General features: G+C 36.0%; 1 protein-coding gene across 5 annotated transcripts in view; it reads right to left on the bottom strand.

Annotated features, from left to right (window-relative positions):
* The window catches only part of GRIK2 (glutamate ionotropic receptor kainate type subunit 2), a 735,964-nt gene that overhangs the window by 292,913 nt on the left and 426,291 nt on the right, over window positions 1-16,760 (bottom strand). The gene's annotated exons all lie outside the window — the stretch shown is intronic.

The raw sequence follows: 16,760 nt of genomic DNA, 5'->3' as shown, positions 1-16,760 counted from the left end.
CGTAGCCTTCTTCAATTTATTTTTTTCTTTGTGCCAAGTAGGATTATATTTGTGGTGATATATAATAACAAATAATTGCTTGAGACATTTTGCATAGTAGACTCCGAGTGACAAATGCTTCTAATGTTACATGTGATCGTTTTACATCTACATGTAAGCACTCTTATAGAGTGACCGTGATATCTTTGTTTTTCTATTTAAGAAAGTCTCCATCTGTAGCCCTGGGCAGAGAGCACCATCTTAACTCACAGCCACCTCAGACTCTTGAGCTCAAATGATCCTCTTGCGTCAGCCTCCCAGAGTAGCAGGAACCACAAGCACCCAGCATGATGCACAGCTAATTTTTCTATTTTTTGTAGCGATGAGGTCTCAGTCTTGCTCAGGCTGGTCTGGAAATCCTGAACTCAAGGGTCCCTCCTGCCTCGGCTTCTCAGAGTCTTATGTTTATATGATCGTATCTTGATTGATATGTTCAATATGTTCATATCTTGATTATAATGGAGTGTATACATATGCTAAAACTGATCAAATTGTACAATTGAAAATCAGAAATTTATAATGTGTCAATTTTACTCTAATGCAGCTACTAGGAATAAAAGAGTGACTGCATTTTTCTGAGAAGATGGTCCAGAGGTTTCATGTCATCCTAGAACCACCGGGAATCCTGAATCAGGCATCAATTCTCCGTCTCTTTCTTCCTTGAACATTCTATTAATCCTTTTAATGAAACTATATGTTTGCACCTTTATAAACCACAAGTATCTTTTGGATAATAAAAATGCCTGTCTTTCTAATGGCCTGCACAGTATTGATACATTCACTGCTTCACCCATGGTTAAGTTCATATGAACATTTTTCTATAAATAGTTGAATTTGACCAAAAAGTTCATTTAAACAATAAAAGAAACAGGTATTTGGGAGCTCTGAATAACAATCACACTTTACCATCTAGCTAGAATGTATTACTTCCCAGAGGTACAGTGAACCAAATCTGTCAGCTGCTCAGACCTGGGAGGAATGTGAGTACAGCCTCTGCCCAGTTTCTAAATGAATTTATAGTAACAGTTCCTTGAGCACATTTATCTTTCCATTAAATAAGTGCAGGCAGGTCCCCTTTGAGATCTGAATGTTAGCTGGCAGGTGGCAGATCCATTCTGGAACTCCCACATCTTAGATTTTGCTCATTTCTGAACTCCCATCTGAGGCACAGTGCATGGCAAAAGAGCTGTACAGTCTGATAGGTGTATGTAAATGGAATCTAAGTTTATGAATCCTGGCTCTTTCATTGACTTGACCTTTTAACTAAAGTAAATAATCAAAAAAAAAAAACATTAAATCTCTTTGGCTTGTATTCTCATTGTATAATTGGAAGTAAAAAGTAATAATCTGTTATATCTTTTCCTTTTTGGAAATATAAACTTAAAAGGCCAGAGAGTTTTGGGAAAAACAAACAAACAAAAATTATAAATGTTCATTCTTCAACTAGAAGATACAGATATTAATGTTCATCGGCACAGGCGTGGATCCTGATCGCCAGACTTCCCTTGCACAGTCAGCACAATCCTAAATCATCCACCTTTCTGGGCAAGGGTGAGAGGGTCACACGTGGAAGAAAGGCTGATGTTCATTCATTCGGCTGGCACACTGCACCCAGCACTCTGCCCAGCATAGAGCAGGTGCACGGTGGCTACGAGCTGAACCGAGGGACTGATAAAGAAATGCCCTCAGACCCCGTTGGGAGCCAATTGTCAGAGACAATTCTCCCAGTTACACTGCAGCTGCCATTATGCTTTCTCTGTTGCTGGCTCTTTGTACTAGTCTGAAACAGAGTTCTTTACCAGCAGCTGCGTGAACTGCACAGACGGCCTAAGATAATACATGAAGCAGTTTTCACAAATCCTGGCACATGGTACACAGGCAGGTGTTGGACGATGATGGTGATGATCACCAGAAGAGCGGTAATCTCTTCAGATGGATACTCTCCAAAACAAGGAACCAGTTTAGAAAGTATAATGCCTCAACCCTCTGCACCCACTGTTAGCCTAAATGACAGAACAGGCCTCATGCTGTTAGAGAAAGCAGATCAGGTTCTAGAAGAAGCAGCAGCAGGAAGGAAATTATCATATAATAATTTGACCCCTATAAATGGGGTATATATGTGATGCCACAATTCAGTTGAAGTCAGAGCTTAAATTAAAAAAGAAATTGGGCGGCGCCTGTGGCTCAAGGAGTAGGGCACTGGTCCCATATGCCAGAGGTGGTGGGTTCAAACCCAGCCCTGGCCAAAAACCACAAAAAAAAAAAAAATTAAAAAAGAAATCCTGAATACTTACAAGTTGCTGAAAAATTGAGAATTGAAGAATAAAGATAAGTGGTAAAAAAATATTATAGTGTCCTGTATCTATTATTAAATGAAGGACTGCTCTTGGACAGATAAATCCACGCCAGCAGTGTAAACCTAGACAAGTCTGACTCTGATGTTTTTTCTAGTATTCAGTTTCTTCAACTGTGTAAGTGGAGGATTGAAAATGGTAGACTTTAATAAGTCCTGGGGTTTATATTTATATTACCAGAAAATTAATATTTTATTCTAGTTTTATACTGGCTTTTGAAATACAACTATAATACTCTTTTGTATGTCTTATCCCATAATTCTTTATGCTTTGTATGCTTATTTAATAAATATTTGTATCAATGTTTCTTGCAAATTAGTACAAAGCAAAGGTCACTTTTCTTCAGCCATTACCTGTGTTTATACTCTACCCAATTCCCACCTGAACCAAAGAACTGCTGATATTTGTATTATAATCTCTTCTTTCTTATTTTAGCTTCACCACTGTTACTCTGCTCACACACATTAAAATCTACCTGACCTCCTCATACTCTGAAGAGGAAAACTAAAATTCATTCTTTTCTACCCAAAGTCATTCACTAATTTCCCAGTATCTTACCTTCTTTTGCCTTCTGTAACACAGGGAAAATCTGAATATGCCTATAATTCTTATTTTTGAACTAACGAGAGAGATTCTTGTATCTCAGATTAGTTGAATAAAAGAAGATTCCAAGGAAGCACACGATAAAAGACCTTTAAAAATACTACAGATTTTTGACTCTTTGTGTATGGTCTTGAGTACCCATGAGGGATAAAAGAAAGAGGCACATTGACTAGTTAGGAAGAAAATTCAAATTCAGCAATGTCCTGAAAATTAGGTGAAGGAGACAGGATTGGATGCTAGTGGTTGCTGGGACTCAGATAAGAAACGGCTTGGGCCCCCCATTCCATGAATAATTAACAGATCCATTTGTTTAGTGTTCCTTTAAGTTTGAGAATTTGAATAAATGTCCTCAATGTCTCTCCAAATCAATGCTTTCTGGCTATAGCTCAAAGCTACCAAAAAAAGAGTGTCTGATAATTAGCTTATTTTGAACAACAACCAGGAAAATACAGCCTAAAATGTGGCTGATGTTAATTTTGACAACAAGAGTTTTCATTGGCTCAATATGTTTATATTACAGAATTTGGGGCTTTCAATTTTTCAAAAACTCTTGCTGGATGTCATTTTCTTTAACAACATTCAACAAGATAATTTTATAAACAGTATTATTTCCCTGTAAGCTTTCAGAGCTTTATAAGGAATGAAATTCAGTCCATGGAGGTTTAAAGTTACAATTGTTATCAATTTAGGAGATGATTATTTTGCATTTCCAAGAATAATGTATATTTATCATAAATACTTTCTATATATTTTTCTTTCTAAAATGTCTTTAGAATGCACTATTTCCCAAGCAGAAAATTCTATTTGTTTTACTGCTACACTTCCCAAACTCTTTTAAATGTTTATATACAAATTCCAAGACATGTAGATGTTGTTCAAACATCACGTAGAGAAACTCTTCACTTTTTTTTTTTTTTTTTTTTTTTTTGTAGAGACAGAGTCTCACTTTATGGCCCTCGGTAGAGTGCCATGGCCTCACACAGCTCACAGCAACCTCCAACTCCTGGGCTTAAGCGATTCTCTTGCCTCAGCCTCCCGAGTAGCTGGGACTACAGGCGCCCGCCACAACACCCGGCTAGAGAAACTCTTCACTTTTTAAATATAAATGATTAAAGGGACAGCTGCAAGCATGTTAGAAAATGCCAACAGGTTTTCAATTAAAAGTTCCATTTAACTAATGTAATTATTCTTTCCTAATTAAATTTTTTCCACTAAGATCAGTCCATTGAGATATCTCATTCTATTTTAAAATGTTCCACGAAGCTCTTGCTAATGTCTGTAAACCACGTTGTATTGATGAGATTGTTAATGAACTCTCTAGCAACAATGCACTAGCCTTAATAATTTAGACCCTGTTAAATCTTGTCTGCCTTTTACTACATTTGGAACTGGTATTGATCTACAGAAGAATGAATATTAAAGGGAAGTATTCTTTGCACTTCCAGCTGGTCTACAATACATCCAATAATCTTGATATTTGCTGCTCAAATTAGCTTCTTGCATTTAAAAATTTATATTCATAAATATTGTTCACCTTTACTTTTGCAATATGAAGAATTAAAATTGATTTGTATGGTTTTAACAAACATCGCTTCTCGGCCTTTTGGCTAAGATCATGTGTATGGTTTTAACAGACTGCGATTCTTCATAAATTTGAAATCTGGTAGTATACAAACCAAAATACACCAGAAATTTGGGTCCATGAGTTCAAGCGTTCATGTAAATACAAACTATAAAAGCCTAAAAAAATTGGTAATCTAAAAATTAAATTGTAGTAAAAAACTATTATTTTAAGCATAGTTTGAAGAATAATGTAAAAATTTCAACTTTTTTGGAAAAAACTAAAACATAAAAATTATTCTAACATGTCTTTTATGAACTTTTATGTTCTCATTCATTGCACTTCTTACCTTACAAAAAATTATAATAGCAATTCCTCATAAAACTATGAAGAAGTAAAATTTTCATAGAAAGCTATGGGACTTGGAGTTATCACTTTTAACTTCTTAGTGTCCATGGGAATTCATGTTATCTTTCCTAGCTTTACTTTCCTCGTCTTTAAAATAAGTACAATAGTAATTTAACTTACAGAGTTGTTGTAAAGATAAAGTTAGATACATTTATAGAAGTGTGAAGTATTATAGAAAATATTAATTGAGAATGTTTACATGTTAACAACTGATAATATCAAGTTTGACAGGGTAGAGGCCTTTAAGTAAAAAAAATAAGAATTAATTTGTACCTTCATATTTTCTAGATTTTGAATTTGAAGACTTCCCATCTCTTCATTGTTTTATTTAACATAATTATTTCCCACATTGAAAATATATTGGTTTAAGCCAGTGGTTCTCAACCTTCCTAATGCTGCAGCCCTTTAATACAGTTCCCACATGTTGAGAACCACTGGCTTAAACCAATATATTTTAAGCATTGTTCTTCTACCATGAGGAAATGCATTTCTTTTCTCATTCTTAGGTCTCTTAAATATCCCCTTCACCACATAAACATATACTTTCTCATTTGTTTGCTTTTCTTTGTGTCTAAGTGCTTTTCAATTTGACTCACTCATTCAATAACATTCATGTTATTACTGTTACTACATGTTTGTTATTGACAACTAGTATAATTATGTGCTCGGACAATTAAAGTGAGAAACCTAAGATGATTTAGATCCTTGAGGTACTCAGAGTAGATAAGGGAGACAAACAAGTAAAACAGCATGTTTAACATAAGGCCATATACAGGGTAATGGAGAGGTTTTATTTTCGTCTACAGTAGTATCTATCTACTGATATTGGAGAGTAGTCATTGTTTGAAAGATTTATCTAGTAACATCAACAGCTCAAAAAATAAAAGTAGTAAAAAAGCTTTTAAAAAGTTGGAAGTAATGATGGCATTAGGCAAAAGCTTAAACCAGAAATTTTGCTCTTTTTCTTTTTGTTTTTTGTAAAGATGACACTTTATTCATTTGCTGAGATTCCTAATGTATTCTCTCAGGCTACTAGAATATGTTTGTTCTTTCAGAGTATAACATGAAAGGATTTCCTTAAGTTGAATATTCTCAAATCATGTTATTTTAGAATGGATCCAGTGGAAGTTTAAAAGAGTAGAACATGGAACTCAGAAAGCCAGGAATGAGATTTGGACAGTCCTGTCACACCTTTGGTTGCTCTCTGGTGCTTTGCCTCCACCCCCCTCCACGTATCTGCTTACACAGCAGAAACCTCTTCCCCTCAGTCTGTTCTTTGCCTCAATCCCTGAGCTCCAGGTATGAGCATATGAACATATGAACATAACATGTCACAGCCATTGAGCATATACATTCCAGGTCTGATCACAGCCATTGAGCATATACATTCCGGGTCTGATCACAGCCATTGAGCATATACATTCCAGGTCTGATCACAGCCATTGCTTTGAGTGGCCAAGTGTAGCCTAATCATTTGTACCTTCATATTAATATGAAATAAAAAAGAAAAAGAAAAAAAAGCATGCTCATCAGATAAACCCAGACGTTTTGAGGGAGCATAGGGAAAGAGGCACTTTCTTTGTCCCGGCATTGTGTATTGGTGAATTATAAACCTTGATATCCCCTTTACACCTTTGTCTGAGAATGAAGCCAGTGGAGATGAAAGAGGAGGTCAGAGGTGAGGGACCTGCTGAGAACTTTTTTTATGCACCTGGATTCAAAATCTGACGACAAACCATCCTGTACTTTATAAGCAGGAAGACCATATGCTTATTCTTGCTGTCAACTAAGTTTAACAAAATTTTAGACAACTGGAAGTTGTCTAAAGAATCTCAGATAATACAGTCTTAGACTTCTGTTTCCTCAAGGCAAAATGAGATGATTACTTCTACCTCTTTATAGAGCTGAAATACATATTTAAGGAAAATAAGATGTATATAAAAGCAAATTATAAATAATTATACATATGAAAGTACTAGAAAATGTAATAGTCACATTAAATAAATGCACAGAATACATAATTTTTGTCTTCTAATTATTAAAACCCTTAGTTCTCTGTAGAAAAACATTCAACACAGTAAAAAAATTTCACTTAATTACCAAGATATCCCTGTCGTTTTGTAAAAGTGCAAAAGTATAAAACACGAGATGGCACAGGAGAACACTCTGTTTCTGCCAAAATACATAGATTCAAAATTTTTTTTGAACCAACACTTTACTTTCCTATTGTGATTTTGTAGGTTCGGGGGTAATCAGAATGTGAACTGAAGCAAAAAACTTTAATGGCCCACTACTGTGAACATTATTAAGAAAGAAATCATAGAGGACTCCAAAACCAGATGCAAACTAATACTCTACAATGCCCTTTTGGCCAGTAGGTTAATAGACTGACATTAAAATTGGAAATAACCCATTAAGCTGTATCAGTTAGCTCTTGACATTTATACTTTTGAGTTTTATACTTGATGAAACAAATTATAAATCGCAAACCAGGACACAAAAGTATTTCATTACAAGATTTTTTTTGTGCAGTGAGTCCTACGCCATTCAGGAAATTAATTCAAAGTAGACAAAGAACAGGAGATGAAGGTGATGCCACTTTGCTCAGGAGAAAAAAGTTTCATAAAGTTAACCTGCTTGATTTTATAGCCAAACGGAGGGGACAAGACAGGCAATGACTCAGGAAAGCCAGAAGGAACGGCCGCTGCCCAGAGAAATTGTCCACAAGGGGATGTCAGATGTGTTTTATCATAAGAACGAGCACTGGATGAAGCCAAAGGATGTTTAAGACACGAGAAGGCAGTAAAGATAGAATTCTGGAAGTTGTCTGTGGGAACAGCTTTTCCTCAAAGTGAATCCCTACCCCAGGTGTAAAGATTCACCTTGTTGAAGATACTTTATAAATAAAGCCGCTTCCACAGTTGGGCCTGCTGGCTGCAGATGGACCGCCCCACCTGGTCCTGTCTTTTGTCCCTTGTCCCTTGTGTGCTTTGTGTCCTTCCTGTCTCTCTTCCAATATTTCCACTCAGGTTATCTCTCCCTCCTTGTGCTGGTCTGCAAGAGTTGTCAAAATGAAAATAGAGCCACTAATGTTAAAAAATAAAACTGAAAATCTGACAAACAGAGGTGAGGAAAGCCATAAAGACAGGATCCCCGCACGGTACACCTGGTAACAAAAGATATTACAAAAACCACAAGCTTGCACAAAGGCAAAATTATTCTCTTCTAATTATTAAAACCCTTAGTTCTCTGTAGAACAACATTCAACACAGTAAAAAAAATTTCATTTAATTACTAAGATATCCCTGTCGTTTTGTAAAAGTACAAAAGTACAAAACACGAGATGGCACAGGAGAACACTGTTTCTGCCAAAATACATAGATCCAAACTTTGTTTGAACCAACACTATACTTTCCTATTGTGATTTTGTAAGTTCGGGGGTAATCAAAATAAACAAAAGACTTGTTTATGTTTTAATTTTGAAGTCCTATGAGGGTACAAATTTTTAGGTTTCACTTCTAAGGTAAAGTCCAACTTGCAGTTCAGCCCTTCACCCAGGGGGTGTGCTGGCACCTCACATTGTGTTGCCCTCCCCTCCCGCTTGTTAGACTACATTTGTGGTGCGTCATTCAGATGGAGCTGAAACACAAAAAATACTGTACACAAAAATACTCTCACAAGGACATCTGTGCAGCAACTGCCTGTCCAACCTCAAACTGGTATCACCATGGTTATTGATCTCTGTAGTCAAAGATAATTATTTCAGAACTATTATACAACCCTCCCTATTTTTTCCTTTAAAAGGCTCTGTCTTCTACCTAAATACAAACATAGTTTACTATGTCATGTGTATTCCCATTCCAATACTTTATTCTCAAATAAATATCTTTTCTTTCAGAGGGTCTCTCTGTTTGTTATTTAGGTTAACAGACAATAGTGTAAAATATTCTTTCCTTATCAGTTAAAATGAAGTAATTTGGTAAATTTATCTTAAAGTGACATTCAAAATAAAAGATATTCAGAATTGGTTTAACTCTATCCTTGAGCTCATCTTGTGAGTTAGATTTGGGAATCTCATGAAAGGATTCCTATAAAGCATGCACTTAGTCAAATAGCAGTCATAGCACCTAAGTATTTCCAAAGAACCTTAGCGCAAGGCTGTAGCTACTGAGTAGACTCCTGCGTTTTCAGAGTTCATGGCATCAGATGATACGTCTTATCTTCCCTTGCCCTCCTCACTCTGAACCCCTTCCTTCTTCTCTTCCACAATTGTACAACCTTTTATGTCTTCTCTTTCTCTTTTACCTATTAAATATAAGCTACCTGATATATATCCATGTGCTGTTGCATTTTAAAAGAAAAAATACTACCAACATACTACCATTGATGTTAAACACTGAACAAAACTCAAACCATTTTTGTACGTAGGCATTTCACCTGTTGTTTTTCCCCACAGGAAACCGATACAAAGATGTTATCCATTTCCATCATGCAAAGTAAAAGAGGAAAGTTTACTTTTATTTCTTGATACGTCTGCAATTAGCTGAACCACAAGGACTACATTTGACCAAAAGTTAAAAACCTAAGTTTATAACAGATGTATAAAAAAACCCAACAGCATACAAGCTGTAACTTTAGCCTATTTAGTTTTTAACTATATATCCTAGATGATAATCTGTCTTTTCTTAATCAAAAAGAAATCAAACATTTCCTAAAGAAGTTATTTGGCCAAAACATTGCTTTCCACACTATCTACCTCCTGGCCTTATGGTAGACACCTTATAGATATTATTTAACTTAACTTTCTTTACCCCATCTAATGATGTAACATATCTCCCAGGCTCAAATCACCCAGTAAGGGACACACCTAAGATCGGCCATAAAATTTGAAAGATAATGTTTTCGTCTGCTAAACAGGAAGTTTAAATAGCAGGAATTGCTGCTACATACAGCAGCATGGATAGAGCATCGTTTTAGAGCAGGGGTCCTCAAACTGCGGCCCGCGGGCCACATGAGGCGGTGTGATTGTATTTGTTCCCATTTTGTTTTTTCACTTCAAAATAAGATATGTGCAGTGTGCATAGGAATTTGTTCATAGTTTTTATTTTTTTAAACTATAGTCCAGCCCTCCAACGGTCTGAGGGACAGTGAATTGGCCCGCTGTTTAAAAAGTTTGAGGACGCCTGTTTAAAGACTAGCTCTACTCATTAAGATAATGCTGTAAGTTTTGTGAAACAAAGATTATTGAAGACAGATTTCAACCTATGTCATCTGTTAATTATATAAATTCACTTTCCTGGTCCAGAGGTGAAAGAATCAGTAACATTTCAGAGAACCAAACACAAATGAGGAACAATGTGCTGACACCTATGGTTAGGTGTTAGAAAAAAAAATTGTTAATACTATGTGGGAGAACAGTCAAGAAAATGTGTGTTCAAGCACCAAGTGGGACATTGCCATTTGACCTGGAGAACTTGCTCCATAGCTACAAAGGAACAGATGCATATATATATAAATATATACACACACACAAAAGTGTGCATGACAAGTGGTTTATATTTTTTAAAGATTCAGCAGCCTAACTGCTTCTCAATAAAGTTAAGTAATTTATGTTATATTTATCTAAATGAATATTATAAAACTATTGAAATTATCATCAAGATGTATATTTATGATATGCATAGATGGATGTTAAAATTTACATGTTCATATTACAAAATAATACATTCTTATTACAATAGCACAGAATTTTATCTAGTAAAATACCACATTTTAAATCCAACCATCCATGCTCCTAACTTCCTCAGAGATAATCAGTTTCAACAACACACATCTTAGTTTAAATATATCTATCTCTATCTCACTTCTTAAATACATGACGAGAGAGACAGACTATAATAAATCCAAAATGTTTACAATGTTATGGAAAAGTTTATTATCTTTCTTTACATTTCTATATTGTGTGAGAAAAATATTCTCTTAAAAATAAAAACTCAACTGATGACTGCAAGAAAATAAAGCACAATTTTATTCATGCTTGATATTTAAGAATTATAAAAGTGTTATGCCTCTGAACTGCAGAATTAATGGATCAAAAGCTAATTAAAATTCTAATTAAAAGTAGCAGTTTTTATTCTGAATTCTAGATAGAATTTACTGCTTACCTGAGTGACCTCTAATTTCCCACAAGTTTAAACTACAAATTTCCCATCTCCTCATATGTAAACGCAGTCACAATAAAGAGTCAGACACCAAGATTGCCTGGTTAGATAAAAAGAGCTACCTAAATGTCACGTCAGTCTGAAGACAGCCCCTGGTGCACAGCTACAAACAACCAGCCAGGCCATATACTGTGTCAGGAAACATAAAGATTTGTTTTCTAAATATGAGCATCAAAAGGAACAAGTGATGAATCAAGTAGTATCTTAAAACTTTTCTGCAAGTATTGTTCTATTAATTAACACTGTGTCTGCTTCCTACAAGTAAAGACCTAAGCTATAAAATAAAAATACAGCAACACTTACTAAAAACTGGGACCATTTGGAAAAGCACTAATATGATTTCCTTCTGTCTTGGGCAGAGTCTCAGTAGGCAGCTCAGCTCTAAAGGACAACACTCCCAGAAGGCCTTTAGTCATAAAGAGATGCTGGAGTTAGCAAAAACGCAGCTTTTACAACTATTTAGTACATGTCAAGGCTAGATATTTTAAATAAACATAGTTGTTTTATGTTTTATACTCAACCTTATTATAAAAAGGAATTTGAAACAAGCACAGCAGATATTATGCTCCCAATTAAATACACGTGTTTAACACATGTTCATTTATATCAAACATGACTTTAAGCTTTAAAATATTTCAGAAACTATTTACTATACCATTTGATATTCTCATTTATTAAATATTCAAACACAGGATTTCAAAAAATATTGGAAGTAACTAACAGTAATACACACTTAAGAATGTGACTACTTCACTTTTAAAAAATATCTCGTGTTAGGTAGTAAGAAAGCTCTCCCAGGGGAGGAGGACAAGGGCAGGATACCCAGGCCTCATCTCAGTGTCACCCACCTGAATTTTGTCCCTGGTGATTGCTCACACCTGGAGAGGAGGGACCACCCTACTAATCTACCGATCAGAGCTTTGCATGCAAACTGCAAAAAGATACAGATGACTCTCTTAGCCTGATAACAGGTACAATAGAGTCTTGAAGGGGATCTAAAACAGCCCTAAGACTAATTATCACGTGGTTCACACACCTTGGGTTCTCAGAGAGGATCAAGGGAAGTCCACATACACAGTAATACTCTGGTTCCAAGGTCATCCTGAGCCATGAGGGCCTGACCCAGATGGTATAAAATAGAACCACCGGCTGTAGCCAGTGCCCTAGTCAATGACCATAGTCAATGTGTCTTGCTCTTTAAGCCTGTATCTTGCTCTTTCTCTGTAAACCGACCTTTCTCTTCCTCAATAAGCTTTGTTTCGTGCTTACCTTGCTTTGGGATGTCTGGGCATTTTTTGACCAAGAGCATATAAGAACCGAGGACCCTGGCAGCTGCCTGAAACTCCAGCATTTTAGGAGACAGAGAACTGGGCTTGAAACACAATAGTAAGTAGTAAGATTGAGTTTTACAGGTTCCTCTAAGAACAAGCATAAGTGGAATAAGTGTACAAAGCCTACCAGGCAAATGTTATTCCAAGGATGTCAGTATTTGTCCATCATTTCCTTAAAATAAGTTATCTCTTCATATTCAAAATGTTTTATCTTGATGTTAGGTTCCTTATTCTAATCAACGTATCTTGCAAAATGAAGGCAGCTTAAAATGTTTAAATCAAAAATGTTTAACTTTTTTTTTTTTTTTTAATTTTTTTATTAAATCATAACTGTATACAATGATATGATTATGGGGCATCATACACTCACTTCATAAACCATTTGACACATTTTTATCACAGTGGTTAACATAGCCTTTCCGGCGTTATCTCAGTTACTGTGCCAAAACATTTATATTCTACATTTACCAAGTTTCGCAAATACCCCTGTAATATGCACCACAGGTGTGATCCCACCGATTCCCCTCCCTCTACCCACCCCCCCCTTTCCCACTTCCCCCTATTGTTAAGTTGTAGCTGGGTTATAGCTTTCATGTGAGAGTCCCAAATTAGTTTCATAGTACGGCTGTGTACATTGGGTATTTTTTCTTCCATTCTTGGGATACTTTACTAAGAAGAATATGTTCCAGCTCCATCCATGTAAACATGAAAGAGGTAAAGTCTCCATCTTTCTTTAAGGCTGCATAGTATTCCATGGTATACATATACCACAATTTATTAATCCATTCGTGGATCGATGGGCACTTGGGCTTTTTCCATGACTTAGCAATTATGAATTGGGCTGCAATAAACATTCTGGTACAAATATCTTTGTTATGTTGTGATTTTTGGTCTTCTGGGTATATGCCCAGCAGAGGAATTACAGGATTGAATGGCAGATCTATTTTTAGATCTCTGAGTGTTCTCCATATATCTTTCCAAAAGGAATGTATTAATTTGCATTCCCACCAGCAGTGCAGAAGTGTTCCATTTTCTCCGCATCCACGCCAACATCTCTGGTCTTGAGATTTTGTGATATAGGCTAGTCTCATTGGAGTTAGATGATATCTCAAAGTAGTTTTGATTTGCATTTCTCTGATGGTTAAAGATGATGAGCATTTTTTCATATGTCTGAAGGCCGTGCGCCTGTCTTCTTCAGAGAAGTTTCTCTTCAAATCCCTTGCCCAGCCTGCGATGGGATCCCTTGTTTTTTTCTTGCTGATGCGTTTGAGTTCTCTGTGGATTCTGGTTATTAAACCTTTGTCAGAGTTATACCCTGCAAATATCTTCTCCCATTCTGAGGGCTGTCTGCTTGCTCTGCTTACTGTGTTCTTAGCTGTGCAGAAGCTTTTTAGTTTGATCAAGTCCCAGTAGTGTATTTTTGAAGCTGCTTCAATTGCCCGGGGGGTTCTCCTCATGAAATACTCACCCAGACCAATTTCTTCAAGGGTTTTCCCTGCATTCTCCTCTAGTATTTTTATAGTTTCATGTCTTAAGTTTAAATCTTTAATCCAATGAGAGTCTATCTTAGTTAATGGTGAAAGGTGTGGGTCCAATTTCAGTCTTCTGCAGGTTGCCAGCCAGTTCACCCAGCACCATTTGTTAAATAGGGAATCTTTTCCCCACTGAATGTTTTTAATTGGCTTGTCAAAAATCAAATAGCGGTAAGTAGCTGGATTCATCTCTTGGTTCTCTATTCTATTCCAGATATCTACTTCTCTGTTTTTGTGCCAATACCATGCTGTTTTGATCACTATCGATTTGTAGTAAAGTCTGAGGTCTGGTAGTGTGATTCCTCCTGTTTTGTTTTTATTTCTGAGTAATGTCTTGGCTATTCGAGGTTTTTTCTGATTCCATATAAAACGAAGTAATGTTTTTTCAAGATCTTTAAAATATGACAGTGGAGCTTTAATAGGGAGTGCGTTGAAATTATATATTGCTTTGGGTAGTATGGACATTTTGATAATGTTGATTCTTCCTAGCCATGAGCATGGTATGTTTTTCCATTTGTTAACATTTTCAGCTATTTCTTTTCTTAGAGTTTCATAGTTCTCTTTATAGAGATCTTTCACGTCTTTTGTTAGGTAAATTCCCAAATATTTCATCTTCTTTGGCACTACTGTGAATGGGATAGAGTCCTTAACTGCTTTTTCAATTTGACTGTTGTTGGTGTATATAAAGGCTACCGATTTATGAATGTTGATTTTGTAACCTGAGACGCTGCTGTATTCCTTGATCACTTCTAGGAGTTTTGTAGTAGAGTCCCTAGTGTTTTCCAGATACACAATCATATCATCTGCGAAGAGCGAGAGTTTGATCTCTTCTGACCCTATATGGATACCCTTGATCGCCTTTTCTTCCCTAATTGCGGTGGCTAAAACTTCCATTACAATGTTGAAAAGCAATGGAGACAATGGGCAGCCTTGTCTGGTTCCTGATCTGAGTGGAAATGATTCCAATTTAACTCCATTCAATATGATATTGGCTGTGGGTTTGCTGTAGATAGCCTCTATCAGTTTAAGAAAAGTCCCTTCTAGACCAATTTTCTTGAGTGTTCTGATCATGAAGGGATGCTGGATATTATCAAAAGCTTTTTCTGCATCAATTGAGAGAATCATATGGTCTTTGTTTTTTAATTTGTTTATGTGCTGAATTACATTTATAGATTTACGTATATTGAACCAGCCTTGAGACCCTGGGATAAAACCAACTTGGTCATGATGTATAATTTGTTTGATGTGTTGCTGGATTCTGTTTGTTAGGATCTTGTTGAATATTTTTGCATCTATATTCATTAGTGATATTGGTCTATAATTTTCTTTTCTTGTTGGGTCTTTTCCTGGTTTGGGGATCAGGGTGATATTTGCTTCATAGAACGTGTTGGGTAGTCTTCCTTCTTTTTCTACATTTTGGAACAGGTTGAGTAATATAGGTACTAATTCCTCTTTAAAGGTTTGGTAGAATTCTGACGTGAAACCATCTGGTCCCGGGCTTTTCTTTTTAGGGAGGTTTTGTATAGTTGATGCTATTTCTGAACTTGATATGGGTCTGTTCAACATTTCCACTTGATTCTGGTTAAGTCTTGGAAGGTGGCGTGCTTCCAAGTATCGGTCTATTTCCTTCAGATTTTCATATTTCTGAGAATAAAGTTTCTTGTAATATTCATTAAGGATTTTTTGGATTTCTGATGAGTCTGTGGTTATTTCGTCTTTGTTGTTTCTGATTGATGAGATTAGAGATTTTACTCTTTTTTTCCTGATTAGGTTGGCCAGAGGTTTATCTATTTTATTGACCTTTTCAAAAAACCAGCTTTTTGATTTATTGATCTGTTGTATTATTCTTTTGTTTTCAATTTCATTTAATTCTGCTCTAATTTTGGTTATTTCTTTTCTTCTACTGGGTTTGGGGTTGGAATGTTCTTCCTTTTCCAGTTGCGTGAGATGTCCCATTAAGTTGTTAACTTCCTCTCTTTCCGTTCTCTTGAGGAAGGCTTGCAGTGCTATAAATTTCCCTCTTAGAACTGCCTTTGCAGTGTCCCAGAGGTTCTGATAGCTTGTGTCTTCATTGTCATTTTGTTCCAAAAAATTGGTGATTTCTTTCTTAATCTCATCTCTGACCCAGCTATCATTCAGCATAAGGTTATTTAACTTCCATGTTTTTGTATGGGTATGCAGATTCCTGTTGTTACTCAATTCAAGTTTTATTCCATGATGGTCCGAGAAGATGCATGGAATAATTTCTATTCCTTTAAATTGACTGAGGTTAGACTTGTGACCTAAAATGTGATCAATTTTGGAGTAAGTTCCGTGGGCTGATGAGAAGTATGTGTATTCAGTTTTGTTGGGATGAAATGTTCTGTAGATGTCTGCTAAATCTAAATATTGGATGGTTAGGTTTAAATCTAAGATTTCTTTGCTCAGCTTCTTTCTGGAGGATCGATCCAACACTGCCAAGGGAGTGTTGAAATCTCCAACAATTATGGAGCTGGAGGAAATCAAGTTACTCATGTCTGTTAGAGTTTCTCTTATAAATTGAGGTGCATTCTGGTTGGGTGCATAGATATTAATAATTGAGATCTCGTCATATTGAGTATTACCCTTAACAAATATGAAGTGACCATTCTTGTCCTTCCTTACTTTTGATGGTTTAAAGCCTACTGTATCTGCAAATAAAATTGCAACACCTGCTTTTTTCTGATTACCAT

This window comes from Nycticebus coucang, chromosome 5, assembly GCF_027406575.1.
Source record: "Nycticebus coucang isolate mNycCou1 chromosome 5, mNycCou1.pri, whole genome shotgun sequence".
NCBI lineage: Eukaryota > Metazoa > Chordata > Mammalia > Primates > Lorisidae > Nycticebus > Nycticebus coucang.
The sequence above is the reverse complement of the archived record's forward strand: the minus strand, read 5'-3'. Positions and strand labels throughout refer to the sequence as shown.